Here is a 19,955-nt window from a genome sequence, read left to right as displayed (position 1 = left end):
TAAAATCCATGGATATACTCTCCCATGGTGAATTAGGGATTGGCAATTGCTGGACTAATCCAAGTTTCTTCCCTCTATCATACAGTCTTTTGGCATACCACACATTTTGAAACATACTCTTGTATGTCTACTTTCATGGTAGGCCAATAGAAGTATGTCTCTACTCTCGAAGAGTAGGTTGAATGCCTCTATGCCCCGCATAGGGAGAGCATGGGATTCATACATGACTTTCTCATGAAGGGAGTGGGTAACACATATCCTATTGCCATGGAGAAGATAACCATCCTGCAAGGTGAATGGTTCTTCTTTCTTCCCCAAATCAAGGGCTGACATTACATCTTTGAAGTCAGGGTCAATAGCATACTCATCTATCATGGAAGATAGATCATTGTGAGTTGCTATAGACACCGCATTGACTTTTGGTCATCGAAAAGTGCAACGGCCACTTGATTATGCTTACCAGCATTGTGAGCAATATGAAAATAAAATTGCAAAAGAAAATTTGCCCACCTCATTTGTTTGTCGGAAAGCTTGGTTTGCGTCATGAAGTACTTGAGACTTTGGTTGTCTATTCGTAAAATGAATGGAGTCTCCAATAAATAGTGCTTCCATGTGTCTACGTCATGTAGAACACCTGAAAGCTCTTTCTCATAAATGCCCAAGACCTGTTCATCCGTATTGAGCCTTTAGCTCTCATATGCTACGGCATGCCCTTCTTGAAGCAAGACTGCTCCAAGGCAATCACCACAAGCATCACATTGGACCTCAAATGGCTTTGGGAGATCCAGAAGCATGAGGAGTGGTTGAGAGGTAAGCTTCTCTTGGAGCTTGTCAAAAGATTTTGCTCCTTCGCAGTCCATGAATACTTAACGTTCTTCTTTGTTAAGTCATGTAATGGTCCTGCTATTTGAGAAAGTTTTGCTATGAAGCGTCTATAATATGCACATATACCAATAAAGCTTCTTAGCTCATGTAGATTCCTTGGATTATGCCATGTTTTATTACCTCTAACTTTGATGGATCCATATGGATACCATCTTGAGAGATAATATGACCTAAGTATTGAATCTCTTGAAGGAAAAATTCGCTTTTCTTTTGGTTGAGAAAAAGCTTGTTCTTCCTCAATGCTTGAAAAATCACTTGGAGATGTTGCTTGTGTTCCTCCAAGGACTTGGAGTAGGTGATGATATCATCAAAGAACACTCCAGTGAACTTGCGGTAGGGTCTAAATATTTTCTCCATCAAATGATTGAATGTGGCTGGTGCATTGGTCAAGCCAAAAGGCATGACTAGATATTCATAAAGACCAAATGTTGTACAAAACACGGTCTTTAAGATATCTTTGTCCACTATCCTTATTTGATGATAGACACTTTTAAGGTCAATCCTACTAAAGTAGGTAGAGCCTTGTAGCTTATCACGCAGATCTTCTATCCAAGGCACAGGAAAAAGAATTTTGATAGTGATATAGTTTAGTGCTCGATAGTCCACACACATATGTTATGTACCATCTTTCTTTTGCATTAAAAGGACTAGAGAACAAAAGGGAGAGGAGCTAGGCCTCGCCATCCCTTTGTCTACCAATTCTTGTACCTTCCTCATGATCTCCTCTTGTTGAGCTTGGGAAACTCAATAAGGAGGCTTGTTAGGCGGTGAGCTTCCTGGTAGGAGCTCAAGTCGATGGTCGTCATCCCCTCGTCTTGGAGGCAAGTCCATAAGGATATCATCAATGAAAACATCTTGGAATCCATTTAGAAAAGTAGACAAGTCTAGCTCTTCTTGATTTCTACCATTTTCATTTGATAAACCATTAGCGTCATTAGTGGATTCTTTGACAAAAATCATGTACGCAGAAATCGAACTTTTCATTGAATTATCAAAAGGTGGTGAATTTACAAGTGGCATAGTACGACCAGACTCATTAGCATCTATATACATGTTCTTTCACTTGTAGGTAAATTAGATTCTCCTTTCAGGGAACTTCATGTTGACAGCCATGCGGTCAAACCATGGCGCCCCTAGGATAGCATACTCATGTTGGAGAGGAGAGATGAAAAAGTCTTCTTTGTCGACATAGCTTTGGACATGAAGCCTCAACTTCCCAATCAAGGGAGTAATGGAGGCTTGCTATCCCTTGAAAGCTGTGTTAGCTGTTACAATATCTCCCATCTCGAAACCTTGAATGCCCAACTTGGTGGCCAACTCCGTTGATATGAAGTTGTGAGTAGAGCCAGGGTCAAACAAAATGAAGGCATCATGCTCCCTTACCTTTTCCCAAGCATAGGAGAGAGATGATCCTTTGCAATGAGCATCCTCTTTTGGAGCTTCGATGGTGGAAGCCCTAGGAGTCTCATTGCGAGCATTTTTCTTGGGGCAAGAATGATAGCCATGTCCTTGCTCCCCACACTTAAAACACTTATGGTCCTTGCAAAAATCTTCAAGCTCTTCATGAGAGAGTTTGTTTTTACCTTTGTAAACTCCCTTCTCTTTGGACCTATTGTTGTTGCTGTAGGAAGTGCCTTGGGAAGAATTTTGGGCATTGGTTTTCCCCTTTGCATCATTTTCGTCTTTGTTTTCCATGGGTTCCACATTCCGTCTAGCCCCTTGTTGGAAATTGTTGCGGAAGCAACCATGGTGTGGTGGATTACTTCGGTGATAGAACCAGGCCATTGGGAGTTGACATACTCGTCCATTTCTTCAGGTACTCCTGCACAAAATTGTTGCTTTTGCTCAGTGAAGTCTATCTTTTGGAAGACAGTAGCCTTGAGATGTAAATCCCAAAACTTGTGTGAATACGACTCATGTGAGAGAAGCTTCAAACTGAACCATTTTGTAAATACTTTGTCCTTTGCATCGCTTGCAAGGAATTGCTTCATGATGGAAACTCGTAGAGTTTTCCATGTCTTTGGGGCTTCACCATTGCCACGAAGACTAGCCCACCATTGACGAGCCGATTTTTGGAAGTGCATAGCTACATGACGTAGCTTGGAGAACTCCACGAAGCCCTCGTCTCCAAAGGCCACATCAAATTGTTGGATGAAGGCCAATACTTTGTCGGTGGCACCAAAGGTTCCATCATAGGTGAGAAAAGAGATACTTCTTGAGCTTTTGTGATCTTTGCCATGCAGGGTTATATTTGCAATGTCCTCCCCTCTTGTATTCTCTAGGAGAATCGCCATAGCTTTCGTCGGGAATAGGAGGAAGGTGAAGAAGAAGGAGAATAGGGTGACCTCTTTCTTGACCTTTTCTTCCTTTGTATCCTCTCTTCCCTTTCGGAGTGACGAGGAGAAGGACTGTGTGTTGACCGTTTCCTCATGGAAGGAGTTGGCGATCGTCTAGACCGCCGTCTTCATGGAGCCACATCTTCAGAGGAACTTAGGGATTCATTACTTTCTTGTTCTTTGGATTCCTCCTCTCGCATGGGAGAGATTCTTCTTTTGGTGGTCTCATAAAGAGGCCTCCTGAGCTCTCTCTCCTCTTGGAGAGGAAGGGAAATCCCATAAGCACAAAGTTGTTGAGTAACTTTGGCTTGCAAAGTAGGATTGCCCATAGCTTGATGCAACCTAGTAACAAGATAATTGATAAACATTGGAGCATCATCATTAGCACCTTCATGTGAAAAATCAAAGTTATCAATGTTCATTTCTAATCTCTTGGTTATTGTCAGCCATGCTACTTATACTTATGTGTTTATCTAGTGTATTCTTTGGCAACTCAAAACCTTAGTTGCTACTCCTCTTAGCCTTTGAAAATAAGCACTTAAGTATCTCCACCCAACAGCTCGCATTGGTTAATTATAGAGAGTATGGGGTGGGTCTAACATAGCAGAATTGCCGAGGGGTAGCTCCTTTCGGGCTTCTTATGGCTCAATAATGGTAAATCCATAGGCAAGTCAAAAAAGACCCCATTATTAAGACCAAATCTCCCGAGGTGTGCACCATATCCCACATAGTGGGCTCAACAAAACCCATAATAGATCCCAATCCCACTTACCCTAATATAATTAACAAAATCAACCATTAACAGGCTACTTAAGGACCTCTCTTCTTAAGCAAGAAAAGAGAAACCAAATGCTCTGATATCAATATAATGGAAATGGCCTATGAACTTTGAGAATAGCGGAATTAAGAGAATTACAGTGAGCATTTTTGTGAGATTACTTTGAGAACATAGAGAGTGAACTTAATTGATGGTAGCAACATGAACAAAGTACTTAATTAACTTGGCATGAACAATACTTTTGCAAGAGAGAGAGTATTAGAAAACATGACAATAGTTGAGGACCAAATTTACTTAGAGCCGGTCCCCCCTCCAAAAGGCGTTTGTATTATAGATTCTCCCATCAAGAGAGACTTGTTAAAATACAATCTTTGTGTTCCTTGTGACCTTGATGATGCTATGAAGATGGAAAGCTCCATGCATTACGAGCTTAACATTTAAACTTTGCAAAAATCATTAACTATCCCAAGCCTCAGTCCCAAGGCCTCAAACACCTTCGAAGGTGGGGAGAGCTAGCGGGGAATGAGGGTAGGGAAGAGGAAGAAGAAATAGTTTCTCACTTATCATCGCTCTTCTTGCTTAGCATAGCATAATAGCATAGTAATGAAGATGAAGAATATGGCAAGCTTAAGCATTGAAGCATGGCTCTTGGTTGGATTTGCATTCCATAGCCAAGAATGTTGGTGTAGGCTCTCCACTTCTCAACAAGCTTGGAGAAGGAGATGGAGCTCTTGCACTTTGCACTCCACACCATGAGAGAATGTGTGTGTGTATGTGGGAGAGTGTACCTCCCTCTCATGCTTAGTCCACACCTCTCTCTCTCTCTCTCTCTCTCTCTCTCTCTCTCTCTCTCTCTCTCTCTCTCTCTCTCTCTCTCTCTCTCTCGTATTATTTTATTATTTCATTTGGACATGTGTCCTCTTTTTCCTCTTTGAGAGAAAGAACTTAATAATTTATTTTTGTGTATCTAAATTCTCATTGGATCCCTTTAAAACCTATCCAATAGCATTCAAGCACATCATGAGGGCCACATGTGGAGGATCATTTAAATATGTGTCTTTTATGCTTATTAAGTCATTTGGTTGAATTGAATACTTCAAGGACTTAGTCAATCAAGCATGGAAAGGTTGATGCCTCTTGAGAGTTGTCTTTGAATTGAATACTTCAAGAACCTTAGTCATTTAAGCATGTGAGAAACACCTCAAGCTTTTGGGTGAGGTTCCCACTAACACTTAGCAAGCCAACAAACACCTCATGCCTGGGTAGGATTTCCACCTCAAGGTCAGTCCTAGCTTGCTTAAGGTCAAAGGACTTTTTAACACTTAATTTTGGAGATCTAATGAAGCTAACCCTACGGTCTTTAAGCTCCATTCGGTAGAATTGCTCTTTAACATCAATCTGTCATTTGGACCCCTTTTAACCTTGGCCCCGTGTTGAAACAGATCCATAAGCACATGTCTATATTCTAACCCTTGTTCCAATTTATTCTCTCACATTAAATGATCAGTTTAATATGAGAAAATCATTTGGGTTGGTTAGATATTAGATTTTATGACATAGTATATGCTCATTTAGGGTTTATGGAATCCAACCTCTCTAAGCTTGTATGCCAAATGGGAAAAATACACTAATTACACTCCTCTTAGTTTCAAAAAAAATTCTTGTGCCTTACGGATTAGCATACCAAGTGGCAACCCCCTAATATAAACGCGGTATTCATCCAGAACGAAGGTCAAACCATGAAGCATAAAGAACAGTCGCCTTTTGGGGCTATTTTCATAAACTATACCCTAACTTGTGAATGTCAAAAGGTGTAATGTAACACCTCATCAAAACAACGTATACAAGCATTGTAGAGCTTTATTGGCAGAGTTCTAACAGGCATCATCATGTGGCAAAGTTGCCATCATACAGCAGGTTTTCTCAGAAACAATGCTAACGCATGGGTTCTCAAACCCAGGAGTAATACATTTTTATCATCATGATTTATTAGCCAAAAAAACCTTCGTGATATGGTACTCCATTTTGGGAGAGCCAGCTTAACACTCCGCGACCTATATCATGTTAGAGGAAACAGCACTATGTAGACAGCTAGTAACATCAAAAAATCCAACAATAGTAAACAAATGGGACAGAACCCCCTATCCCCCTTTTTTTTTTATGAACAGTATGCATTTGCGGCAAGACATCTCACCACTTTATGAATCTCCAGAATAGTGTTTTAACAAGCCAGGTGGCATCAACAAATATAAAACACCCCAGTACCTTAGGTGCTACCCTTTTTATATAAAAAAACCAGTGAACTGTTTACGCATAGCTACTCAAAACCAATAAACAGTAGCAGGGTCAAGTACCATAGCCTAACCATAAGTGTTATACCATACACATTGTCAAGCATAGACACCCACACAGTAGGCCTCACCAGGCTAAGCAACTAGGTACACCAACCTGTAAGCCCGAGTGCTTATATCACCCCTAGACCAATATGTGAAAAGGAGAGAAAACCAAAATACAAAGCCCAGTACACAGTAACCGAATTGTGTAGGTTGCAATAAGTGGAAGGTTTAGAAGATCTCTTTTCCAAGAAAATCTTTGGTCATACTCTCCTACACAAGGTATATGAAGAGAAATAGAAAAGTTAAGGAATTGTACCGAAGTGCAAAAAATGGCACTGGATGTAGTGAACCCTTGTCCAAAAGTTGGTTCAATTTTTAAACAGTTAGGATATATATGATTGATCTCTCTTGAGAAATACCTATCGTTGAGGCTTAGTATGTCATCCATATACCTGTAAGTATGTCTAAATAATGAAAGTTTATCATATTTATCAACCATGGCTCTGAGAAACCATTTGTATTCAAAGAAGGCTACGTATATATTACATACGTAGCCTTCTTTGAATGCCTAGGCTTTGGTTAAAACAATGTCCTCTAGAGAGAATGGTGTAGTTATCAAGTAACCATGATATGTTTAAACATATCTTCTCTTCATTGAAGTGCAAGGGGTGGGATGAGTGTGTTCTTTTGATCCATCTAGGTTTTTTGGATAGAGAAATGCAGAAGAAACCCTTCTTCCTAGCATTAATAAAAGCTAATTTGATAACCTGTGTGACAGGACATCCTTAAGACCAATATCTCCTTCTAAGGGAATATTCTCAGAGCATTGAGTAATATCTGTTGTAAAAAGATGAAAAATTTGTTTAGGGAGGTTAAGAGTAACCTCTGCATCCATCCAAACTAGACAACATATATGTTAGCCTTGGATGTGTTTTACAGGTATCAATGGACTATACCAGTTGTTATTGATGTCCATCTTACAACTTTTTAAACTTAAAAGCACTGTTCAATGTACTCATGTGTTCCAGATTTTATGTAAAAACGTTTTATTATCCCAAAGATTATATTTCTCAAAATCCTTATCATCATAATAGCATACATATTATTCTTTTCAGAGCCCACTACCCCTTCTAATCCAGGCGTCTTATCCCCTATAACAGCTCATCAGGCTTTTGAGTTTTACTTTGCCAGATTAGTCAATCTCCACTTCCTCTTGCTGTTTAAGTACATGAAGCCATAAAGTAACAAAAAACTTTAGATATTTAAAAAATCCATTAATAGTTTAAGAGTATTAAACTTGTTTCTGCTATCAGGACAGACTTTGAATAGTATATGCTCATTTAGGGTTTATCCAACCTCCCTAATCTTGTATGCCAAATGGAAAAAATACACTAATTACAGTCCTCTTAGTTTCAAAAAAACTGTTGTGCCTTATGGATTAGCATACCAAGTGTCAAACCCCTTAATATAAACGCGGTATTCAGCCGAATGAAGGTCGAACCATGAACCATAAAGAACAGTCGCCCTTTGAGGCTAACTTGTGAATGCCAAAAGGTTCTAACGGGCATCATCATGCACCGAATTTGTCATCATACAGCAGGTTTTTTCAAAAACAATGTTAACGCATGGGTTCTCAAACCCAGGATTAATACATTTTTACCATCATGATTTTCATAAACTATACCCTAACTTGTGAATGCCAAAAGGTTCTAACGGGCATCATCATGCACCGAATTTGTCGTCATACAGCAGGTTTTTTCAAAAACAATGTTAACGCATGGGTTCTCAAACCCAGGATTAATACATTTTTACCATCATGATTTATTAGCCAAAAAAACCTTCCTAATATGAGAGCCACCTTAACACTGTGCAACCTGTATCATGTTAGAGGAAACAGGACTATGTAGATAGCTAGTAACATCAAAAATTCCAATAATAGTAAGCAACCGGGACAGAACCCCCTATCCCCCAATTTTTTTTAATGGACAGTATGCATTCGCAACAAGACATCTCACCAGTTCATGAATCTCCAGAATAGTGTTTTAACAAGCCAAGCGGCATCAACAATTATAAAGCACCCAATACCTTAGGTGCTACCTTTTTTTTTTTTAACAGTGAACTGTTTACGGAGAGCTACTCAGAACCGAAAAATAGTAGCGGGGTCAAATACCATAGCCTAACCATAAGTGTTATACCATACAACCATTAATGCCACACACTGTCAAGCATAGCCACCCACACAATGGGCCTCACCAGGGTAAGCTACAAGGTACACCAACCTGTAATCCCGAGTGCTTATATCACCCCTAGACCAATATGTAAAAAGGAGAGAAAACCAAAATAACAAGCCCAGTAAACAGTAACCGACCTGTGTAGGTTGCACTGCAAGCTCCATAATCGATACAGCAGAGAGTAAACACATACAGTCCTCACGTTTACGCAAATAGAACACACACAAGGCTAAGTGAGAGGCGGAATGCACCCTCACCTCTTTAAATAGAAGAAGGTAGATCATGATCACTCATGGTGTGTAGCGCGCAGAATCTATATCACACCAAGCACTGAGTAGGCCAGGTGCCATTCCTCCGTAGGAAACAAATATGTAGCCACCTTTGATGAGGTCCGGCTCTGTAGAGAAGAGTAGCCCGTGCACCATTAGCATGGCAGGGTAAGTAAGGCACAATTGAGAGTAAAATTTAAGCCAAGTTACTAGCTTTTAGCTAAAAGACCCCCAACCATCATAACCCATTAGGGGTTCCATCCCACGGTGGATACAAACCTAGTGTAGCTAGGCAAAATTTTAAGCCATAGTTTAAGTGGAAATATATAGCAAAGATGACAGCAGTAAGGGGTAGTATAGATTTTTTAGGAAACAAACATAAAGATAAGTACTAATGTGTGTGTGTGTGTGTGTGTGTGTGTGTGTGTGTGTGTGTGTGTGTGTGTGTGTGTGTGTGTGTGTGACACAGAGAGAGAGAGAGAGAGAGAGAGAGAGAGAAGAAGAAGAAGAACAAAAAGAAGATGAGAATGGGCTATTTTAACCTCATAGGAATAACCCAAAGAGATCTTAGATATCTAGCTCTCGACGAGTGTTAAATTAACTCATTACCATTATGAGAATGAGAGAGGTAGAGAGAGAGAGAGAGAGAGAGAGAGAGAGAGAGAGAGAGAGAGAGAGAGAGAGAGACCGACGATAGTGGAGATTGGAGTGTTTTTGGGAGGAGAAAAATGGCATTCAAGGACACCCACCTTGGGTATATGAGCTCTTTGCTGGAGTTGCTTCAATGACATGCAATAGAGTTATGAGTTCATCGTGCCAAATTTGTCCACTAAAGGAAGATAGACACATTCCATCTGAGATCAAAGGTACCCAACAGTGCAAGGATGTGAGCAAGCTTTGTAGGTTTTCAAGTTCCCATGAGTGAGCTTTTCCTTTACGGCTAGCTCATTTTGTGTGTCGCCCCTTTAACACTAGAATGGTAACAGGACACTTTTATGTCCTTGGACACTTTTGTCTCCTGTTAAGTGACCATTTTGGTTGAATTATTTGAAGAGTATGAAAATGAATTTCTAGGTGCTATATATCCACAAAGTTGCCTTATGAGCTGAAAAAAACTTGACTTTTTTTTTGGAATATCGATTTCACCATTAACCTTACTCTTGCACAACATTTTTGAACCTAAACTGTGTGAAAAAATGGGTCCTGTTTTTGGCTTGTTTTCAATTTTTTGCAACTATACCACTCTAAACTTCATGTTTATGAGGTTTAGATTGCTAGAGAACAATCCTTCATAGTTCTCAACATGTTTTGATGCTTGTAGAGAGAGCTAAGTGTTAAAATTGGAAGTTATGACCAACTTGCAAGAATTGCATAATCCTTTTTTTTTTGCAAAATTAGCACTTTTATTATTTTTTTGGTGGCTTTCTTGATATCCAAATTCAATTTTGATTGTGTAAGTATAATGTATAACATAAAGCTAATCTTCCTTGAGTTTTGGGGGACCTAATATTCTATATAGCATATTATATGATGATGGTTGAGTTTTTTTAATTGTTGAAGAATACGAGACATTTTAGAGTAGCAAGTATAACTTTCTCAATATTGCTAGTTTCTTAGGCCAATTGTGTATATTTTGTAGGTAGTAACCATATCTAATCATAAACTACAAACTTGGCTGGATATTGAGTAGTTTCTATGGGTTTCTAGAGGTCATAATGCTAAACCCAGTTTTTTCATGTTTGCTGTATTTAGCACTTTATCATTGCCCCCAAGGCTCCACTTAGTAAGAGATTCATTATCCTTTTGACATGCTCCATGGATCCTTTTGAATCCAAAGGCCCAAAGGGAACTAAGAAAACATGTATATAGTATCTGTATTGAGCATGACTATAGAAACTTTGATGATAGGTCCGCAGAATGACAAAAATGCAACTTTTTAATACTTATTATTTTTGCCCAAAAAGAAAATTAGTGAGGTCAAAGCAACCATATGTTTTGATCGCCAACCCATTGAAGTTAACGGGGCATTTTATCTCATGTCTTAAAAAAATCCCCACTCTTATTTATATGCAATCAACCGTAAAAAAAAATGTTGTTTTGGCCAAAATGCAGTGGTCCATCAACTTTAGAGGCTTGTAGTGACCAACGGATGATAAATCTTAGAAGTTTCTCATTTTTTCCATATGTAGTAGTCCTTGAACTATAAGCTCATGAAAGGATTTTTCAAAATGCGTGGATCTACCATGGTTTGGGAATTTTTTTCCAAAACCCTGAAAGGACACTTTTATGTCCTGTTAGGTTACCAGTCTAGTATTAAGCATTGGGCTCAAGCCACATAAACAAATGATCTTGGAGTTTTTTGCATGGCACCACCCATGTGGACTCACATATGCACTATGGTTTTCTTTTCTTGAGGTTGTCTTAGACTACTAAGATGGCCTTAAAATTGTCAAGCCAAATATATTGTTATCATGCTTGGGGTGTGTGTGTGTGTGTGTGTGTGTGTGTGTGTGTGTGTGTGTGTGTGTGTGTGTGTGTGTGTGTGTGTGTGTGTGTGAGTGAGAGAGAGAGAGAGAGAGAGAGAGAAGAAGAAGAAAAGAAAGAGAAGTTTTGATCACACCAGCAATCCCAAGAGTTCTCGAGCATCTATTCAAGGAGTCTTGAACTCAAGCCAGATTATTCAAGAGGAAACTAGGACAACCAAGTAGATAATCAATTGAAGGATTGCAATGTGCATGATGCTAAGGGACTAACATTCACTAAGCTCAACTCAAAAGAGAGAATCAACACTCTAGCATGCAATGTGGGAGTTTTGCATGTGCTAAAGGCAAGGAGTAGATACCTTGTAACTTTAACATGACTTATTCAAAGTGGACAAGTTATAATCCTAACTCCATGCAAACATGAGTTAATACTCTCACTGTTTATAAAGTGAACATTTAACCTTTTCAATATCTTGCCCGTTTTTACATAGCAACTCTTCCTTTGGAGGTAATCAAAAGGCATATCTTGCAAGAAGGATACAAATCTTGCTTGCAATCCCATTTATTGTCATTGATTGCACACTCTTTAGTGTTCTCAAGGAAAAAGAGATCTTAAAAATACTGTCAGATGTATTTGTCATTGTTAAGGATGAGAGAGAGAGAGATATATATATAATTTTTGTCAATCGTGCCTGTATGATACACAAAGAGAGCATTGGAAAGTCTTCATCATGTCTTGTTACAAGAATGAAGCATTTATTTTTTTTGCCGTAGCATTGTGCGGGTCACATACTAGTCTTGACTAATCAAGACACACAGTTTTTTGTGGATGATACAACCTGTAACCTTTGCTTTCTAAATTTTAACCCAAAAAGTGCATTTTGTAGTCTTAACATCCAATTGTTTGCATTGCTACGAAGGCACTACAACATAAGTGAAGCATCCAAAAGAATAGTAGATGACTTCTTGCCATGCCATAGGCTACAACACTTTAGCGGACACCTATGTAGTCATTTTCCTTTCCACCATGCCATTTCAATGAGGGGTATATGGAACTGTACATAGGTGTTTTATCCCATGACTAGCCTAAAATGCATCGAACTCTTTACACATATAGTCCCCCTTGGATTAAAACAAAGGGTGCCCACACTACAGCCACAAACATTTTTAACATTTTTACTTGAAGCACATAAATAATTTGGACTTTGCATTAAATGAATACACCCATGCAAACCTAGAGTATATAAATAGATATATTTTTAGTCTTAAACAAAAATTTCTTGAAGCACATAAATACTTTGGACCGCAAACATCATTATGTACAAGCTGTAATTTACAAGTAGCCTTCACAAAAACTTTGAAAACTAAGAATGCTTCATTTTCCCAAAATATATGTTTCAATGCTACCTCAAGAAAGGGACACGAAGAAACCATTTGTCATTCTTTATTCCCTGTTGTTGATTGCTATCCATCGTTTTTTGTTGCTGCCATTTAGGGTGGAACTGATGTGGGATAAGTTGTCATTGTGTAGAACTCTTTTTTTGTATTTGTATAGCGTTTTACTTATTGTGATAACATTTTCTCCCATGCTATAGTCAAATATCTTTTTTCTTTGTGAAAATTGAGTTGGTCGATGCATTCTTTTTTGTCGTAACACACAATCCTTATGTACATCTTCAAACGCAATGAAATATACCAAGTGTTTTAGGTATCAATTCTACAATCCTTTTATGAATAACAATGTAATTTTTAACTCTACGATTGGAAAATGATTGAGGCATGACCTCATCTACCCTATGCTTGATGGGCAGGCTCTACCACCCAAAAAGTTATATGCATACAATATTGGTGTAGACATCGATGTGCGTATACCAATTGTGAAATCAGCATTTTTATCAATGCCCTAACATTAATACTAATGCCATCTTTATTGTGACACCAAGGAAATAACTGGCACTGTGTTAAGTAGATGGCAATGCCACAAGTTAGAAGAGTAGCATGTACTGCTCAAAAGAGTCACTTAGATATGGTCGACTATAGAGATGCATGGAAATGCCATCACATACAATAGTTTACTTTAACTTAGAGTCTATGATCAAAAAATCTTATTTTTGTGCTCACTTTAATCTTGATTCTTGTATATGCCTCTAAGCTGCACCTCAATTAAAATTTTATCTTGATTCTAGTATATGCCTCTACATTGCACCTCACAAAGAATTATCATATAAGGTAAGCATGAATTTAAGATAACAAGGAATTTTATCAAACAAAATCCAAATTCTTTGTCTTGATAACATATGGTAAGTTATTTAGAATTGAGATGTAGCCATTGTATTTTTTGTGTGCATTCCCATCTGTCTCATTGAATCCTAACACATTTGTTGATTGTAGACAAAGAAGGCTAATTAATGTGGAATTTTTTTCTCTTTGTCTTCAAGTTAGGAAACGTGGACAATTCAATCGGCATCATGTTTCATTGGACAGATAGATGTGTTTTCAATTAAAGTTGCAAAATCATTTGAGTTAATCCCAAATAATAAAATAACATGGTTCATGCAATAGATTCCAACAATCCACCTACTTTGTGGGGATTATGCTTTTGCTTTGCTTTTGTTTAAAGATGATGGTTTAGATCCCACCTTCAATTTACCTTCTTTGTTGGGATTATGCTTTTGCCTAGCTTTTGTTTTTAGAATGCTTGGTTTTTATAGTTGCCAACTTAACTTACCTATTTTTCCTTTAGCATGATTGTTAAAATTATAGTAAACTTTAATATTCCTAATTTCCACTATGGATTATGCTATTACCTTGTTCAAAATTCTTCATAAAAAGAAACTTTCAACTCACTTTCTAGTCAATTACACTTGCTTTCATGACGCCGATAGAATCTACATGATTTGATAGGTGCATATGTCTCCTTTTGTAGTTATTGTTAACACTAGCAATAAACTTGATCTAGAAGAGAAAGTTTAATATTCTAAATTGACATGGCCTTGAGGCAACCTTTCAAGGACTTTCACATAGTTTTCTTTTGTATGAAAGAGGTGGTGTACATGTGTAGATGCCTTTTCTGAAGGTTAATGTACATATTTGGAACAATATAATGTGCATATTTTAGGGTTGAATGTGCATGCTATCTGAGTTTTAATGATTTTAATTTGAAAACACATAGGTGATTGGAATCCTACACTACACAAATATCTTTGCTAAGAGACTTAATGAGTATCATATTTATCACCCATGGCTTTGAGAAACCATTTGTATTCAAAGAAGGCTAGGTATATATTACATATAAGTGGGGAACAGGAGAAGCCCATGGGATGTCTAGGCTTTGGTTAAAACAATGTCCTCCAGAGAGAATGGTGCAGTTATCAAGTAACCATGATATGTTTAAACATAGCTTCTCTTCATTGAAGTGCAAGGGGTGGGATGAGTGTGTTCTTTTGATCCATCTAGGTTTTTTGGATAGAGAAATGCAGAAGAAACCCTTCTTCCTAGCATTAATAAAAGATAATTTGATAACCTATGACAGGACATCCTTAAGACCAAGATCTCCTTCTAAGGGAATATTCTCATAGCATTGAGTAATATTTGTTGTAAAAAGATGAAAAATCTATTTAGGGAGGTTAAGAGTAACCTCTGCATCCATCTAAACAAGACAACATATATGTTATCCTTGGATGTGTTTTACAGGTATCAATGGACTATACCAGTTGTTATCCATGTCCATCTTACAACTTTTTTTACTTAAAAGCACTGTCCAAAGTACTCGTGTGTTCCAGATTTTATGTAAAATGTATCCTTGGATGTGTTTTACAGGTATCAATGGACTATACCAGTTGTTATCCATGTCCATCTTACAACTTTTTTTACTTAAAAGCACTGTCCAAAGTACTCATGTGTTCCAGATTTTATGTAAAAACATTTTATTATCCCAAAGATTCTATTTCTCAAAATCCTTATCATCATAATAGCATACATATTATTCTGATCAGAAGGCCACTACCCCTTCTGATCCAAGTGTCTTATCCCCTATAACAGCTCATTAGCCTTTTGAGTTTTACTTTGCCATATTAGTCAATCTCCACTTCCTCTTGCTTTTTAAGGACATGAATCCATAAAGTAACAAAAAACTTTAGATATCAAAAAAATTCGTTAACGTATAGCTGGAAGTGCCACAAGTTAGAAGAGTAGCATGTACTGCTCAAAAGAGCCACTTAGAGTTGGTCGACTATAGAGATGCATGCAAATGCCATCACATACAATAGTTTACTTTAACTTAGAGTTTATGATCAAAAAATCTTGTTTTTGTGCTTAAATTTAATCTTGATTCTTGTATATGCCTCTAAGTTGCACCTCACAGAAAATTTAATCTTGATTCTAGTATATTCCTCTACATTGCACCTCACAGAGAATTATCATATAAGGTAAACATGAATTTAAGATAACAAGGCATTTTATCAATCAAAATCCAAATTCTTTGTCTTGATAACATATGGTAAGTTATTTAGAATTGAGATGTAGCCATTGAATTTTTTGTGTGCATTCCCATCTGCCTCATTGAATCCTAACACATTTGTAAATTGTAAACAAAGAAGGCTAATTAATGTGGAGAAATTTTCTCTCTGTCTTCAAGTTGGGAAAAGTGGACAATTCAATCGGCATCATGTTTCATTGGACAGATAGATATGTTCTCAATTAAATTTGCAAAATCATTTGAATTAATCCCAAATAATAAAATAACATGATTGATGCAATACATTCCAACAATTTACCTACTTTGTGGGGATTATGCTTTTGCTTTGCTTTTGTTTAAAGATGATGGTTTCAAATAGATCCCACTTTAGATCTACCTACTTTGTTGGGATTATGCTTTTGCCTAGCTTTTGTTTTTAGCTTTCTTGGTTTTAATAGTTCCCAACTTATTTTACCTATTTTTCCTTTAGCATGATTGTTAGAAATATAGTCAAGTTTAATTTTCCTAATTGCCACTATGAATTATGCTATTACCTTGTTCAAAAGTCTTCATAAAAAGAAACTTTCAACTCACTTTTTAGTCAACTACACGTGCTTTCATGACGCCGATAGAATCTACATGATTTGATAGGTGCATGTGTCTCCTTTTCTAGTTATTGTTAACACTAGCAACAAACTTGATCTAGAAGAGAAAGTTTAATATTCTAAATTGACATGGCCTTGAGGCAACCTTTCAAGGACTTCTACATAGTTTTCTTTTGTGTGAAAGAGGTGGTGTACATGTGTAGATGCCTTTTCTGAAGGTTAATGTACATATTTGGAACAATATAATGTGCATATTTTAGAGTTGAATGTGCATGCTATTTGAGTTTTAATGATTTTAGTTTGAAAACACATAGGTGATTGGAATCTTACACTACACAAATATCTTTGCAGAGAGACTTAATGAGTAATGGTTAAGAACTACACATTCATGGATAAAAGGCCAAGATCTTGTCCCGAACATGTATTTATCAATGTAAATTCCTTTTAGAGCACTATTATATATATAATTTTAAAATTTATTGAGTATATTTTTTGAAGGCAATGTAGATAATTGAGTAGACACTTTGAATGTTAATGTATTTGACTAATTTTGGAAGATAAAATAGGTGATTGGATCCTCATTGGGTCCATAGAATTTTTGTGCAAGACATGATTGTTGGTGGCTAAGGAGTCCATATATTGATTGATAAAAAGCCAACATATAGCCACAAAGAAGCTCCCTTTTGGAGAATTGAGTGCACTGAGAAAATCTTTCTAGAGTGAATTCTTAAGTATAAATGTCAATCAATTTGTGAATGTGATTGATATATTGACATTACAATTTTTTGGGGAGGGCAAAAAACTTATTCTTTCTCTTGTAAAGAGGACCATTAAAGAGGGAAAACACAAAGGACTTGTTACAACTTAAAAGGAAAAGTGACCCTAGAATCTTGACTTTGAAAGTATGACCAGTGGCTTTGCCCCCTTTGGTTCCTAGCAAGGGGCTCCCACAAGGACAAGAGGTCATGTCTTTAGTCAAGTTAAGAGAAAGAACAAAGAGAGCATGCATGTGTTTTCTTCTAATTTAGTGATAAATTATTTTTTTATCAATATTTATTCAACTTAAATTATAGTGATTTATTCAAAAAATCAAATGTCAACTTTCCATTGATTTATCTCTACATAATTCCCACTAGTTGTCTCAATGATGTGAAAGTGAAAGAGAAACAGGGATGCCTACATCTAAGCTTAAGTTAAGAAAAGAGAGCATGCATGTGTTTTCTCCTAATATATAGTATTTATGAATTTTTAATCAACATTTACATAATTTATAATGATTTACACAAAGAAAAAAATTATATATCAACTTTTAATTGATTTAGCTCTACAATACTCCCATTAGTTGTCTCATTGATGTGAAGAGAAGCATGGATGCCCACACCTAAGCTTTTGACAAGTCTTCCAATCTTATCAACAGAGAAAAAGCAAAGAATTAATGGCTATTAAATATGACTACTTTTCAATGGATTCTAGAGTGGCACACAAAAACATGTAGCCACTTATGATGCATACACCTCCTCCTCCTCCTACTACTACTACTATTGCTAGATTCTAGAATGGGCACATTCAACTTGACTCAAGCATGTCTCTAAAGAGAGGACAAGAAGGAGGCCTACAGCAAATTTCTTAGCCACTATAAAGATTCAAATTCAAATACACTGGTGATGACTCTACCTAAGTCCAAGCTAGTGATCTCTCTCTCTCTCTCTCTCTCTCTCTCTCTCTCTCTCTCTCTCTCTCTCTCTGTAAATCTACTAATGGACAAACCTCTCTCACACACACAAAAGCCATATCTCTCTCTCTCTCTCTCTCTCTCTCTCTCTCTCTCTCTCTCTCAAGAGCCCTTAATCCCATGGTCTCTCTCTCTCTCTCTCTCTCTCTCTCAACGGTTTGAAAATTCATCTTCCTCCTCCCTCTCTCTCCTTTAGTATTGAATAGCCCTGAACATGCTCTCTCTCTCTCTCTCTCTCTCTCTCTCTCTCTCTCTTCCATGTAGTTTAAGGATTGTGGAAGTCAGTGCCTACCAATGCCTGTCTTATCAGAGCTCGCTCACCGAGAGAGAGAGAGAGAGAGAGAGATGTTTCCGGTACCTAGGGAGCACGCGTGCGTCTCTTTGTAATGGACTGGCTGACGGGCGACACAGCTCGGTAGAGAGAGAGAGAGAGAGAGAGAGAGAGAGACCTCAGCCCACCTACACACACGGTAGAGAGAGTGGCTGACGGGCGATGGGCGAGAGAGAGAGAGAGAGAGAGAGAGAGAGAGAGTGTTGAAGTTGCTAACCTACACTCACTTACTGAGAGTATAGGCTAGAAAGAGTCTGCATGGAAGTGCGGGATGCTTTTCGTCCTGGTGTTGAAATTGCTCCGCATGTCAACTAGCCTAAGCGGCCTGCCTCCTAAGATTTCCAAGTTCCAACTTCCAACCGCTAAGGAGACCATAGGCCTAATTTACACATGGCAAGAAGAAAGAGAGTTTGTTCCCCAAGTTGCTCAAGTGCTATTGAGCAATGTATGTACTATGGGGAACATAGTTTAAGTGGATCAGTTAGAGCAAAGGATGTTGTCCGTACGGCGTAGGGCCAAAGTTGTCGGTTGTTGCACATCACCACCTTATCCTCATCAACGCATTATAGGTAACTTTTTAAGTCAGTGGTTCAAATCCGTTCCTACATTCTAAGTTCTAACACGTTATAAAAACACAAAATTATAAATATTAGAAGTCACCCTCATGTATACGAGAGTAGTGTATACCGTAAATTTTTGGGTGTAATTTCATCGTCAAGGTTAATCTTGGTGCTAACTTCAAAACCCAATTCCTCTTTGTTGATCCCTATCCTCACTCTATACCATGTGTGTGAGCCACCAAACTAGCATCCACAACATTGCTAGTTATCAAGATAGTTTTAAGGATACTATACTATGCTATGGGGAGAAAACCATGGAAAGAAAGTATTAAAAGCTCTCTTCACATTGCTACATTGATCACACTAGTGACCTAAAACTGCCCTATCACCAAGTCTACTAGTGGTCTACACGAATCTATCAGTCAATCCATCCCAAAGACATTTTTTTTGTAGACAGAGAGGAATGGAGGGGGAGATGTGTGCTCATACAAACATTTTGAAATCAAGTTCAATATATATATTGAGCACAATGTCGTATTATCTTCATCCTCTCCAATGAGAACATGCTGCTATGGACCCTCTATATATCTATCAATACAAAAAAAAACTAGAGCAACCATAGTCACCTTCTCTAAAATCAAATAAGAATATAATGATGGGCTATTCTATGGATTACCAAGCTTGTAAATCAATGCTTTTGCATTTGGAGTTACACCAGTTAGAATTTTAGTATTTGTTGTTACACCAATTAGAACTTTAGCAAGAGGAAGAACCCTACAATGTTCCACTACCTTGGGACAACCCTGAGTTGCATTTGGAGTTACACCAATTAGAACTTTAGTATTTGTTGTTACACCAATTAGAAATTTAGCAAGAGGAAGAACCCTACAATGTTCCACTACCTTGGGACAAGCCATAGGATGTTCATATGTGCGCACATATTTGAAAGCTAT

The sequence above is a fragment of the Adiantum capillus-veneris genome, chromosome 9 (genome assembly GCF_014529385.1).
Source record: "Adiantum capillus-veneris isolate H3 chromosome 9, ASM1452938v2, whole genome shotgun sequence".
NCBI lineage: Eukaryota > Viridiplantae > Streptophyta > Polypodiopsida > Polypodiales > Pteridaceae > Adiantum > Adiantum capillus-veneris.
The sequence above is the reverse complement of the archived record's forward strand: the minus strand, read 5'-3'. Positions refer to the sequence as shown.